This window comes from Macaca nemestrina, chromosome 9 (genome assembly GCF_043159975.1).
Source record: "Macaca nemestrina isolate mMacNem1 chromosome 9, mMacNem.hap1, whole genome shotgun sequence".
NCBI lineage: Eukaryota > Metazoa > Chordata > Mammalia > Primates > Cercopithecidae > Macaca > Macaca nemestrina.
In genome coordinates, this window is record NC_092133.1 from 129,060,790 (window position 1) to 129,066,789 (window position 6,000).

Genomic DNA, 6,000 nt, shown 5'->3' on the forward strand with positions numbered 1-6,000 from the left:
TAGGTTGATTCCATGTCTTTGCTATTGTGAAAAGTGCTATAACGAACATACACATGCATGCATCTTTTTTTTTTTTGAGACAGTCTCACTCTGTCGCCCAGGCTGGAGTGAAGTGGTATGCTCTCAGCTCACTGCAACCTCCGCCTCCCAGGTTCAAGTGATTCTCGTGCCTCAGCCTCCCGAGTAGCTGGAATTACAGGCACACACCACCAAGCCTGGCTAACTTTTGTATTTTTAGTAGAGACGGGGTTTCACCATGTTGACCAGACTGGGTCTTGAACTCCTGACCTCAAGTGATTCGCCTACCTCAGCCTCTCAAAGAGCTGGGATTACAGGTGTGAACCACTGTGCCTGGCTGCATGTATCTTTATGATAGAATGATTTATATTCCTTTGGTCTACCCAGTAATGGGTTTGCTAGGTTAAATCACTGACCAGGACTTAATCACGTGTCCAACTTGTCTGCAAAGGAGTTCAGGAAATAATATCTTTTGGTAGGCTTCATTGCTACCCAAATAAAATCATCTATATATGATGAATATATATATGAATATATGTGTGTATATATGTATATATAATATATGCATTTATATATTCTATATATTTATAATATATAGAATATACAATATACTATAAAATTATATATTAATTATATATTATACTAACATAAATTGTATATTAATTATATATATTGATATATAATATATTAATTATATATTATGTTGATATATATATTATATATTATATTAATATATAATAATATATTAATTATATATTATGTTGATATATAATATATTAATTATATATTATGTTGATATGTAATAATATATAAATTATATAACAATATATTATTATATAATAATATAATATATTGATTATAATATATTAATTATATAATATAATATATATTCATATATATGTATATATATATGAATATACATATACACACTTTTTTTTTTTTGGTTCCTGAGGAAGAAGAAGGAAATAGTCTATGGCCACAAACCATCTTTGCCACACAGCATAAATTTTTCCTAACTCTGCATCTTAGTGATGATTCCTGGTTATGATACCCTCAATAACTCTTGCTCCTCCTTGCTATTTGCATCTTCCATAAATGTAGGTAGTTACGCATTTCTCTCTTTTTTGATTTGATGATAAGTAGCTACTATTTTTCCTTTTTAATGTTTAATCACTACTCCTCTCACTGTGCTGTGCATGTGTTTGTGTGTATATGCATTTTTTATCTGTATTTTCTCCCCCAAATCCATAAGCATACAATATTTAGAAGTTGAACATTCCAACAAAAGTATCAAAACTCTAGGCTAAAAACTTTCACCCAGCCCAGGTGTGGTAGCTCACGCCTATAATCCCAGCACTTTGGCAGGTTGAGGTGGGAGGATTGCTTGAGATCAGCCTGGGCGACATAGTGAGACCCCATCTCTACAAAAAATAAAAAATTACCTGGGAGTGGTGCACACCTGTGGTCCTAGCTACTAGGGAGGCTGAAGCGGGAGGATCACTTGAGCCCAGGAAATCAAAGCTGCAGTGAGTTGTGATCGCGCCACTGCACTCCAGCCTAGGTGACAGAGCGAGACCCTATTTCAAACAAAACAAAACCAAAGAACAGAAACCTTTCATCTAAACAGTGTTACCGGTGGAGGGTCTTTTGACTGCAAACTGTCCAGGTTCTTGGCGTTTTGAACAAAGAATTGGACAAAATGCACAACAAAGCAAGGAAAGAATGAAGCAACAAAAGCAGAGATTTATTGAAAATGAAAGTACGCTCCACAGGGTGGGAGCAGCTACAGCAAGTGGCTAAAGGGGCCCAGTTACAGGATCTTCTGGGCTCCAAATATCCTCCAGAGGTTTTCCATTGGCCAGTTGGTGTATACCCCATGCAAATGAAGTAGTGGCCCATGATCAGTCTGATTGGTTGCAGAAAGCAACTAATCAGAGGCTGAAGTGAAGTTACAAAATTACACTCCTATGCAAATTAAGTCTTGTCCTGCAAATCAGTCTGATTGGTTGTGGAAAGTAACCAATCAGAGGCTGAAATGAAGTTACAAAGTTACACTCCTATGCAAATGTCTGATTGGTTGTGGGGAGCAACCAATCAGAGGTACTTTCAATTTTTCATCTGCCACCCAGAAACGGATGGGGGAGTTGCAGAGAGAGTAGCCTCTGGTCCTTTTGTTCCTGCGATGTGGAAAGTTGGGGTTTTCCTTTTGATCTAGTTCTAGGAAGTCAGCATGAATCGACCTTAGGTTCCCTGCCTCCAGACCTTACTCTCCTGCCTCAACAGTAGCGGTCTGGGACAGGCATTATTCCAGTTCTAGTCTAAATTTTGAAAATTCCAAGCAGAAGACCCTTTACTTAAGCTCTTAAATAAACATGGCAGACCAGATATAACATTTGGAGCACAATCTAAAAGTTGTAGTTTTTCATTTGGGTGTGGATAATCTGTAATACACATTCCACTATAAAAAAGTTTTAAATTTAGACCAAATGAGCTTGGCATATAGCACAAGAAAGTATTTAATGAGTGGATCCCTAAACAGAAGAGCATTTTATGATCCAAAGGCCATATCGATGAGTTTGAACACCTCTTGATCAGTGTCATTTCTAAGCAGATGGATGTGCATTTTGATTTTGAGTCTCATCCAAAATAAATGATTGTCAGGTAACCATTCTTCCACTGTGTGTTTAAAGTAGAACAGCAAAAGGGAAATCCTCTTGGGTGCACCATCATTATGAATTTAGAAACTTTCTGTTAGTCTCTATCATTTATTTTAGTTTTTTTCCCATTTTGTTTTAATATGGAAATCTTAAGGTCGTAGTATCAACAAGAGATTAAAATTACAATTGAAGTGCATCAAGTGATTCTTCCCGTGATAATAATTATTTTCTGGTAACACAAAACAAAGATCAACAGAAAAAGAAATAAGTAGCAGGTATTATGTGTTGACGGTTTGTTTTGGGTGTGTTTTTCACTGGCAAAAGTTCTGAGAATTGGGATTGAGCAGGCAGACCTGGGGCTGAATTTCCAACTCCCACCAGTGGGCTGTGTGAGATGAACAAACTAAAATTTTAGTTGTGGTTATCGGCAGAGGTCAGGGAGTTCATGGTGAGTGAAATGGATCTGTTTGAAAGCACAACTTTAAATGTTGATTTTTTACCTCCTGTCCCAGTGGCTCTCAACCTGGGCTGTGTATCAGAGGCACCTGGGGAATGTTTAAACGTGTCACAGGCCAGGCTGCTCCCCAGACCAATTACTTCCATTTGTGTGTGGTGATCGGGAGGGGCGAGAGAGTCCCAGGTTTCAGTGTTTTGTTAAGGCTTCCCAGGTGATTCAGTGTGAAGTCAAGTTGGAGAACCACTGTCCTGGTCGTGACTTGGTATATGAAGCTCAAACTCTGTGGTTTTGCTCTCCTAAGGTTTGATGGTTGACCTTGCAAGCTTACATACATGGTCTGGTAAGTGGTGCATTTTCTGTGAACATATACCTGCTTATTAAGATACTGTGGATTGGCTGTCTATGCTGAGTAATGGATGGATTAACCATATTTAGAACCAAAGAATGGCCACCGCCGTGGCTCACGCCTGTGATCCCAGCACTTTGGGAGGATGAGGTGGGCAGATCACCTGAAGTCAGGAGTTTGAGACCAGCTTGGCCAACATGGTGAAACCTCATGTCTACTAAAATACAAAAATCAGCCAGGCATGGTAGCGGGCACCTGTAATCACAGCTACTCAGGAGGCTGAGGCAGGAGAATCTCTTGAACCCGGGCGGCAGAGGTTGTAGTGAGCCGTGATCGCACCACTGCACTCCAGCCTGGGTGGAGTGAGGGCGGAGGGCCGGGGGGAGGGGTTGGAGGGAAAAACCAAAGAAGAAAGAAAAAGAGCACATAAAGACGGAAGATGGGCCCACAATCCGATTACCATAATCCTTGAAGCTACATGTTCTTGGACTTCATAATTGTTGATATTTTAGAAAGGGAATATGGGGCATATACCCATACCACACACCCTCCCTCCGCCACTGTGAGGTTGGGGCAGCACCCTGCAACACCCTCCCATGAGTCCAGATCAGCTTCTGTCACCAGAAGAATTCAGGTCACTCATTTAGTTACATAAAAGAAGTTTTGATTTTTCAGAGTTTTCTAGATTTCAGGATTTTGAATGAGAGGTTGTAGTGACACCAATCTGGGTGTTCTCACTAATTGAGACTTTGGGCTCTTTTACAAAACCTCTACCTCCCGTCGTTCCATAGACTTGTACAAGCTGGAGGCCGGGCGAGGTGGCTCACGCCTGTAATCCCAGCACTTTGGGAGGCTGAGGCGAGTGGATCATGAGGTCAGGAGTTTGAGACCAGCCTGCCAACATGGTGAAACCCCGTCTCTACTAAAGATACAAAAATTAGCCAGGTATGGTGGTGCGCGCCTGTAGCTACTCGGGAGGCTGAGGCAGGAAAATTGCTTGAATTCCGGAGGCGGAGGTTGCAGTGACCCGAGATCATACCACTGCACTCCAACCTGGGTGACAGAGCGAGATTCTGTCTTGGAAAAAAAAAAAAAAAAAAGTTGGAAAGCACCTGGGGCCTCAAAAACCAGAACTCAAGGTGCCTCGCTTCTTTCTTTGGGCCACTTCCCTTCCTGGAGCGTGGAGTGGGGTAAGCATGAAGCATGAACTACTCACCCGGAAGTGTGCTCATCCTGTTGGCGTCTTTCCCCACACAGGTGTGTCAGCTGTGGTTTTCCTCTTCAGGTGGTGGGAGCCAAGAAGCTGAAATCAGCAGCTGCTTCTCTTTTCTGCAGCCCCCACCCTCAGGACTCCTTGCTCAGGAAGACTCAGAAAGACTACCTTTTTCAGACTTTGCAACCAGCTGTCTGATAAGTCTCTCTACCTGCAGTGTTTACAATTGACTGCAGAAGATGTTGTTGACGGAGCTCTAGCCTTTTTTCCTTTTGAATCTTTTAAGACCTATTTTGGAAAGAACGGATCAAATGTTGGCTCCTTTGCGATGAAGCGGCTATAAATACATTCCGAGGGACCTTGGGCTGGGCAATTTCTAGCAGGCAGTAAACTTGCTCACCTGCTAGATAATATCTAAGAATGTGTGTGTGTATCCCAGAAATTCAGATGTTCCCCTCACTTCTAAAAGTCTTCCCCTGTCAACTAAATATTTACTTATAAATCTCCATTCTTCTGTAATCCTAAATGAATAGGAGGTTGCTTGTTGCTTACAGAAAGGAATCCAGACTTATATCCTTGCCAGATATTTACATGTTTTTGCCTCTCCTGAAAGATCATAGTGTCACAGCACCTTCACCTTGGGCAGTAAGAGCTCAAAAGTCTGGTTCAGACCCAGACTTTGAACATGACCTCATGACCTCTGTAGTCTGTTTTCTCTAAGAGTTTGTTGGTAATTTCCTGAAGGTTCATTCTTTTTTTCTTTTTTTTTTTTGGGACAGGGTCTCACTGTGTCACCCAGGCTGGAGTACAGTGGTGTGATCTTGGCTCACTGCAATCTCTGCCTTGCGGGTTCAAGCGATTCTCCTGCCTCAACCTCCTGAGTAGCTGGGATTACAGGCATGCACCATTATGCCTGGCTAATTTTTGTATTTTTAGTAGAGACAGAGTTTGGCCATGTTGGCCAGGCTGGTCTTGAACACCTGACCTCAAGTGATCTGCCTGACTCGGCCTCCCAAAGTGCTGGGATTACAGGTGTGAGCCACCGCGCCCAGCCCCTGAAGGTTCATTCTATTGGAAAATCTTATTACTGCAATAGTATCCTGAATATACAAAGATGGAAGTGGAAATAATGAGGTGGAAAGAGCACTGAATTGGAATTTGAATCCTAGGTTTGCCTGTGGGTGGTTGTACTAACTGTGGTGAAGAGTTCTTCAACTTTTCTGGCCCTTGGTGTTTCATCTTAGAATGTAGTTAATGACGTCTACCTAATAGGGTTATTGTGAGGATCAAATGGAAAAATGTAAGTAAC